Here is a 9,175-nt window from a genome sequence, read left to right as displayed (position 1 = left end):
GAGAGAGAGAGAGAGAGAGAGAGAGAGAGAGAGAGAGAGAGACAGAGAGACAGAGAGACAGAGAGAGCATTACAGACATGGGGAACATTCAGTGAAATCACTTGGAATTAGAAGATGGAGTGACATGTTTGACAAACAGTAAAGGCTAGTGGTGCTGAATGTCGTCATTGATAGGAAAGAGTAAAGAAATAGGGAGAGATAGGAAGTGACCAAGTTATGGAGAACTTTAAAAACAAAATAGAAGATAGTATATTTGATCCTTGGTAATACAGAACCACTGAAGTTTATTGAATGGGCACAAAAGGTGGTGTAGGGGTTTACTATCCAAGTAGAGTAGAAGGAAGAACAATTTGACAACTGGATGGAAGATGGACTGACATGAGGACAACCTTGAAGCAAGGAGACCAATCGACAAGGTATTACAATAGTCTAGACATGAGGTAATGGAGACCTGCTGGAAATATCAGAAAAGAGAAGGCAGTGTATAGGAGAGATGTCATGAGACAGAAAAGGCAAGACTTGGCAATTGATTGCATATCAGAGATGAGAGTGAGGAGTTAAAGATGCTTTGGTTGTAAACTTGGGAGACTGGAAGGATGGTAGTATGCCCAGCAATAAGAGGGGAGTTAGGAAAAGGGAAAGGTTTAAGAAGAAAGATAATGAGTTAAGTTTTGGAAATGCTGGGTTTAATATGTCTATAAGACATTCCAGTTCAGAATATCCAATAGGAAATTGGGGATGTGTGATTGGGGATCAGAAGAGAGGTTAGAATTGGATGAATAGAGCTGAAAAGCATCACCATAGAGATGAAAATTGAATTCATAGAAGCTGAAAAGGTGATGAAAGATTCTTGACAATTCATTGAAGAAGAATAAAACTCCCTGAAAAATATAATGGTAAATATTGATCTGTCAGATTAAAAGAAATAATTAGGGAGATGCTTTTCATTTTACAAAGAATATGTATAAAACCACAACATATATTGAGATTATGTGTGTGTGTGTGTGTGTGCCAAGGCAACCTAGGTTCTAGTCCCACCTCTTATACATTCTGCTTGTGTGATCCTCAGCAATTTACTTAACATTGCAATTTTCTAGGCAAGTCTCTAACACTGTAACTTATAAATTCAATCTCTATACATAGATAGGCAGATGATAGATGATAGATAGATAGATAGATAGATAGATAGATAGATAGATAGATAGGCAGATGGATAAATGAAAGTTGTGAGTTTAATTAAAATTCCTTATGAATCAAATTGCTAATAGGTGCAAGATGACAATCTATTCCTTTTGAAATGTATATTAGTCAACAGAAATTCACATAAAGGAATTCATATTAGCAAAGTTTTGAAATAGAGAGCTTTAAACTATCAGTAGATTATTCACATTTATTGTCTTCATGTATGTGGGGCATTATATTAAATTATCTAACTTCACAGTTATTGGGGCTACCAAATTCATGGTACCAATCCCCAAATAGTTTAAATGGAAAAAATAGTTGTACGCAGGAAGTAACTTCAAAACACTTAAAAAGCAAAATATAGCTGTAATTGCAAATAAATGTGTTACAGACCTAGTACACAGCCATAAAATATGGTCATAGTCATTATTAAAGAGCTCGTTAGTCTGATGCTTTTTTTTATTTGCACTGCTCCTATCTCAGGTAAACCTTTATAAAAAAAAATAAATCATAACTTACCTAAATGCTGACTTGTATCTGAAAAAAGAACAAAAATGTAAAAATTGAATTTTAATTATTTGATTCACATTGGGTTGTGGTTTATCCCACTCCAAGTAATTCACAGCCTGACCTTAGGACTTTGTAAAATGCCATATTGGTCTCCATACACATCTGATCTAGCAAGAATAAATATTCGTGGTTAATGCTACTGGGGGTTTAAATTTATGGCAATGAAATTCATGTAAATTCATTCCTTAGCCTTGTGATTTACAACCTACTTCCCCAAGTTCCCATGCTTATCCATGGTTGAATTTTCTGAGTAGAAGATGGGGATAAAAAGTATATGATAGATTTCTAAGGTTATTATGGCTTGCTTGGTATACTATAAAGGGATGGAGAAAAGAGTGGCTTAATGATTATAATACAGATAAATACAGCTGTTAGATATTTTCCATCCCAACATTCTGGTATGGCTTTTCATGTGTACTGAAGTTTTGAAACTACAAGAGCAAAGCATTCTTTGTGGACTTATTCTTCATTGTTCATTTGCTATAATCAGGACTAGAGAAATGTAATGCTCTCTAATTTCAACTGTCCCCCAGTGTTCCTTGTTTTCCCACACCACACCCCATTCAATTCAATTCAATTCCACAAACACTGATCAAACATCTAGTATGCAGAGCACAAATTGAGCTTTGGGGGAAAATATAATTTGGCTTACAAAAATCACTAACCTGACCTCATGGATCTTAGAGTCTACTTGGTACTCAAAGGAATTTGGAAATCTCATCAATCTAGGCATTCCATTCAATGATGCAGATTATAACCCTCATGTCTGATTAGTCTGACTCTTGTCCATGTTCTTTCACAAATTCACCCCAAGGGGTCTGAACAACATATCTGAGACTTTTATAGCTTTTGATTGATATTAAATGGTTAGAAGTCACAGGCTGTTCACTAGCTATCCTTGACTCTCACAATATAATAAGTCTATAATCTTTTTCACTCATACAAGACTTTAATAATGATTTTGCACTGAAATTCTTTCTTTGTTCCTTGCAATGTGCTGTAGTCTGCTCATACCAATATCAACACTCTCCATGGATGATGATTAATGTCAATTCATTTTTTGTTTGTTTGTTTGTTTGCTTTTTGGAGGGTGAATGCAGGGCAATTGGGGCCAAGTGACTTGCCCAACGTCACATGGCTAGTAAGTGTTAAGTGTCTGAGGCCGGATTTGAACTCATGTCTTCCTTACTACAGGGCCAGTGCTCTATTCACTGCACCACCTAGCCACTCTTTAATGTCAGTTTTTTAAAGACTATAGTGTACTATATTATTTTTTTTATTTACAAAAAAAGAAGCCTATAATGTTCTATAACAAAACACATAACATCAAAAAATTGACCGATATTTAAAAATATGATTTTTGTTTCAGGGAAAAATATGGGATCATTAAAAGAACTTTTAATTTTTCAAAGTTAGCTCAGTTTATCTTCTCCATTAAATCATGGCCCCAACTGATTATATATGTGTGTGCATGCATTATGTGTATATACATATATATGTATATAATCATTGTTCAATATTGATATAGATTTAACATAGATACAAAGGCATAGACAAATATTTGGATATAAATATAGGTATATGAGTAAGTCATATAGCTACAATTATTGATACAGATTTATTAGATATGTATTGATATGTATTTATATGCCCTGAAGATCTATTTGACTGCATGCCTTTCCAATTAAAAAAATCCTCATTCATTTCCATTTTCCTATGTATTTAGAACAATATTATTGTGATTGTCTCATGTAGGAGCTCTTAAATATTATGGGAGCATATAGGAACAACCAAGGACCTCACTAACTATGGAAAATTTCTCTATAGTTTAGACTCTGCACTGTATATCTATTAGCATAGCAAACATGTTTAGCCAGCACACATTTTATTGTATTGTGTCTTATCTGACATCTCTTCCTGAATCAGATGACTGTGTGTAATCAGACCACTGAATCTGAAATAAAGATCTAAATTAGTCAGAAAGTAAAAGAAAGAATAAGAATGAGAACAAAAGATATGACTTGCGATTGAAACCACTTAATTCCAACATACTTAAGCCTACTGATGTAGCAAAAATTGGAAATAGATGCAAGAAAATACTATATTAATTATATGTAGATTATAGCAATTTAATTAACTTAAACCCATATATGATTGCCATCCCAAGAAGACGGAAAAAAATCCTAAAAGCCACTTCATTAAAATACTCGAGTAATTTCTAAGATTTATAGATATAGAAGCCAAAAATAATAATGGATAATAATTCAGACACTTAAAAATATTAGGGAGAAGGATGAAATGCTGAGCAATATAACCTCATAAAATAGTAGGAAGTAATGAGGAAAATCAGTTAGCAAAAGACTGGCAAGAGATTCATCTAAGCACAGTCATTCTAAGTACGTTTAAGGATGACACAGAGGAAGATCATAACAAAAAGATGGAAAAGATCTGCAAAGATTTTGTTTTTAATAATGTACTCTTTTCTTCATCCTTTTGTGGGGAGTAATAAAGTTTTACTAACTGCTAACCCTATAGAGCTTTTTCACTCTTCATCCAATATCTATTGTACTACACCAAATATAAAAACAAAGAAGTTGCATGCTAGAAGTAATACATTTCAAGGGCAAAGAGATCATTCATCTCTAGATACAGTTCATCTAGATTTTAGCAAAGTATTCTATTTTATTTTATTTTATTGCCTTTTGGAGGGTAATTGACGTTAAGTAACTTGCCCAAGGTCACAAAGCTAGTCTTTGTGTGTGTGTGTGTGTGTGTGTTAAGTGTCTGTGGCTGGATCCACACTCAGGTCCTCCTGACTCCGGGGCCGGCACTTTACTCACTGTGCCACCTAGCCACCCCCAGCAAAGTATTTCATGGTACTATTATGGATAATATTGAGAGTTGTAAATTGGATTATATTAGATCTTAATTTGGGAAGGAATCTCAAGTACCTGGCATATAGTACATGCTTATTAGATGTTTGTTGACTGAATGATTGGAGTGTTCCAGGACTCTGGAATTGTCTCTATGCTGTTTAACATTTTTATCAATGACTTGCATAAAGGTGTAACCAGCATACTTTTCAAAGTTTCAAAATCCCACAAATCTGAAAATGACAATCAATACAGTGGGTATCAGATCAAGATCCAGAAATAACTCAATAGACTGAAAAATGGAATTAAATAAAATGAAATACAATTGGAATAAGTATAAATCTTACACTTCTGTTTAAGAAATCTGTCTCACAAATAGAATAAATGTGGGGAGGGATAGAACGGAGGGAAATATAGTTAGTCTTTCATAATATAACTACTATGGGAATGTTTTTTTGTAATTACACATATACAACCTATATTGATTTGCTTGTCTTCCCATTGGGGGTGGTGAGGAGGGAAGAAGAGAAAGAATCTGGAAATCAAAGTTTTAAAAACAATGTTAAAAATTGTTTTTTACATGCAGCCAGGAAATAAGATATACAGGCAATGGGGTGTAGAAATCCATCTTGCCCTACAAGAAAGTAAGGGGAGGAATGGTGGAGGACATAAGAGAGAACAGATTGGGGGAAGGGGTATTCAGTATGCTTGTTAGCTTGGGGTGGGGGTAGTGGAGAGATGGGGAGAAAATTTGTAACTCAAAATCTTGTGGAAATGAATGGTCAAAACTAAAAAAATAAATAAATTTATTTTTTAAAAGAAATCTGTCTCACAACAACAAACCTGGGGAAATAAATTTAGAAAATAATTTTCTTCTGAAAAAAGAAATCTGGGTGTTTGTGGAATACAAGTTTAATATGAATAAAGAATGTGTTAATGGCAGGTAACCTGAAAGTGAGTATGAGTGTGAGAACATTAACGGGTATGGTACATTTGACTTAAAGGAGAGATGGTGGTGAGAATAGCTACATTGCAGAAGAAGGATTGAGTTGTGCAGGTTAGAACAGTGCTACCCACACTACTTTCATGCATGTATCTCCCAGATGCAGGTGCATATGTAGGATCAGATTCTGCTTTGTGGGACTTATCCCCATCTAGAGACAAACATTTCTATAGTTTTAGAATAAGAATGCAGTGCAGGTGGGGTGAGACCAGCACATTAAATGATGCTAGAATTACAATAGACATGATAATAAGGATCTACTTCTGTTCCTATACAAGGTCTTATCCCACACTAAATTATTCCATGTTAATGAAGGGGAATAATAAGAACTAGGACTAACATAGTATTTAAAGGTTTACAAAATACTCCACAAAAAAGTTTTAATAGCTTAACAATGCACTAAGACTTTTGGAACATACTGTATTATCTCCTTTCATCCTTATAACATTCCTATGAAGTACTATTATTGCTGCCATTTTACAGATGGGAAAAATGAGGTTGGTAGAGGATCACGTAACTAGTGAGCAGGATTCAGAATCAAACTTCCTCCAGGTCTAACACTTTACTGATAATATCACCTATCTGTCTAGTGGTTAAGGATTATTCTATATTTTTAATTATCTCTTCCTCTGTTTTGTCTGTTTCAAAAGTAATTGAGATGACAACAACTAAAAAGTAAATAATTTTACTTGTACTTCCACTTCTTCTTAGCTGTGATCAATAACAAAACTGTCATTTTTATTGACTTGTTTCAGAAATGGTTGCTATCCTAGTGAACAGAGATTTATACATTTTTCTTATAAATCATAAAACATCCATAGTTAGCATGCCGATTCCTATTCACATACTTAATGTACAAGACTATGGTGGGCTTGCAAATGACTAATGCTGAAAGCCCAGTCAGTGTAGTTGTCAAATTATTTCAGTCTAGACATTGAAAGCAGCTCATTCCTACATATTTTCTCCATTTCTGCATTATGTTTCTATCACATCATCCAATTTTATATGTCTCTTCCATGTGTTGTAATATTACCTCCTGAAGGAAAAGCACTGACCCATTTGAATTTATAATCATAATCTCCCTTGGCATGATACTTCTAACCAAGAGCTAGACTTCTCCGAGTCTTCAAAGTGAGGAGGGTAAATTAGCTAATTGTTGTCATTGCTGTTCAATCATTTCATTCACATCTGACTCTTCATGTGCTCATTTGGCATTTCCTTGGCAGAGATACTGGAGTGGTTTGCCATTTCCTTCTCCAGCTCATTTTACATATGAGTAAATTGAGGCAAAGTGTTAAGTGATTTGGCCAGGGTCACACAGCTACTAAGTGTTTGAGACTAGGTTTGAACTCAGGAAGATGAGTCTTCCTGACTCTAGGATATATAATTTGACACTCTGTCAGCTAGCTGCCATATCTAACTGTAACCACTGTAAACTGGCTGCTGGGTCTCCCAAGGATCCTCTTCTAAAGATTTAAGGGCAAATCACTTCTACTCCTTTGTCTCCAATTTTTAAAGTTTTGATGAGATGACTTAATTAACATTATGACCAATTATGAATCAAAAAGCACACCTGAAGATCTTGGTGCTGAAATGAAATAAAGTTTACAATCCAATGAATCAGGTGATGCACATGACTGTTATTGCACTGACAATGGGGTTTAAGATGGTAAGCCATTTCCACAAGTGGTAATTACAAGTAATACAAGACTATCATAGCCAAAGCAAACATTGAGCTATCTTGAAGGGAAGAATGGCCAGAAAAAAAGATCTTTGCAACTTCTGTCCCTCCCTCTACTAGAGGAAGGAACTGACCATTATTCTGACTACTTCTCCAATCAAATCCAATCAAGGAGGATAACCATATCTAAAGTTTCCATGTCTTTCGTAGTTTGCAAAATTCTTAGGTATACATTATCTTATTTGATACAACAGTCCTGTCCTTATTTTACATATGAGGAAACATAATTGGAGAGAATGTGACCTTCCTATGATCACACATGGAGTAAGGATCAGAAACAGAAGTTGAATCTACATTTTCCTGACTTCAAGCTATGTTACCCTTATCAAGCTTGTCCTTGGAACCTAATATCCAATATCCATCTGTCCAATTCCTCCTACCTAAAGGAGTCAAGTCTGATCACCTTTTGGATCTTTTTAATTCAGGGAAAATATTAAGGTTTCCTGTTATATGTTAACTAGAATTGGAGGGAGAGATCTGGGATGGAAACAGACTGAATGGAAGCCCAAGCAGCAGGTTACAAATCCATCAGGATCTTCCATTTGGAGCTGGCAAGGATGTCAGGACAATATAATCCAACCTCATTGGAAAACTGTAGCTTAGAAGGATTAAATGTCTTGCCCAAAATCATATCTGCAGTAAAAGGCAAGATTTGAAATTCTATTTTCTTTTTCTCAGCCGATTATTCTCCATCCTATTTCTTGGTACTAAAGAACTGGAAATGTTGATGCAAAGGATGATGGGATCATAGATTTAGAGCTGGAAGTTACCTTAAAGGCCATATAGACCAACACTATTTTGTAGATGAGAAAATTAAGGTCCAGTTCAAGGACTTATACAAGTTTACACACACAGCAAATGACTGAAGCAGCATTTGAACATAAGGTCAAACAAAGTCAACGTTCTTCATGCTGCACTTTTGGAGATAAGATAGGCATGAGGGGCACTACAATAGGTTTATAGTTTGAGAAGCATCAGATGATCACTCTCCAGGGGGAAGGAACATGAAGAGGATCTTCTTGTGTGTACTTGGGGAAAGAACAAATGAGAAGACCAAAGATAAACTTTGAAATTTTACCTAGAACAAACTTAGTCCCTTTCTAGAGGTTAAAGTAGATGTCATTCTATTCTTGTCATGTCCTACTTTGGACCTTTTTTCTACCAAGTATGAAGAGAAGGGGTAAGCGCGGCAGAAATCAGCAGAAAGCACTAGAAAACTCTCTGGACTTGAGACCACAGAAATTCTATCACGTGCTGCCTGTATGACTTTTGGTGTTGTTTAATTCCTCTGGACCCAAGTTTCCTCATTTGGAAAATGAAGGGGTTGAACTAGATCTGCAGTTTCATATGCAATTATCTGTTTTATTATACTATGTTATGTAAATGTTTGCTTTATTGCATAAATTAAAAATAAAATAATTTTTAAGGGGAAGAAGGAAAGAAAAAAGAAAGAAAACAAAGGAAGAGTGGATGGAAGAAAAAAGAAGAAAGGAAATAAAAAGAAACAAAGAAAGGTTGGATAGACAGAAGGAAAAATCAGAAAGAAGAAAGGAAAGAAGGAAGGAAGGAAGGAAGGAAGGAAGGAAGGAAGGAAGGAAGGAAGGAAGGAAGGAAGGAAGGAAGGGAGGAAGGGAGGGAGGGAGGAAGAGAGGGAGAGAGGAAGGAAGGAAGGAAGGAAGGAAGGAAGGAAGGAAGGAAGGAAGGAAGGAAGGAAGGAAGGAAGGAAGGAAGGGAGAGAGGGAGGAAGAGAGGGAGGGAAGAAGGGAGGGAGAGAGGAAGGAAGAAAGGAAGGAAGGAAGGAAGGAA

General features: G+C 35.4%; 1 long non-coding RNA gene across 2 annotated transcripts in view; it reads right to left on the bottom strand.

Moving 5' to 3' along the window:
- The window catches only part of LOC138169791 (uncharacterized), a 140,344-nt gene that overhangs the window by 106,652 nt on the left and 24,517 nt on the right, over positions 1 to 9,175 (bottom strand). The window contains exon 2 of one of the 2 annotated variants that reach the window (XR_011170466.1): positions 1,702 to 1,719. The exons of the other annotated variant lie outside the window; for it this stretch is intronic. This is a non-coding gene — a long non-coding RNA (uncharacterized lncRNA). The remainder of the gene's footprint in view (positions 1 to 1,701; positions 1,720 to 9,175) is intronic. 2 annotated transcript variants of the gene reach the window in all.

The sequence above is a fragment of the Petaurus breviceps genome, unplaced genomic scaffold (genome assembly GCF_028583685.1).
Source record: "Petaurus breviceps papuanus isolate PSGF00001 unplaced genomic scaffold, PetGlider_PUasm1.0 126, whole genome shotgun sequence".
In the NCBI taxonomy this organism is placed as follows: Eukaryota; Metazoa; Chordata; class Mammalia; order Diprotodontia; family Petauridae; genus Petaurus; species Petaurus breviceps.
This window is presented reverse-complemented; position numbering and strand designations above follow the sequence as displayed.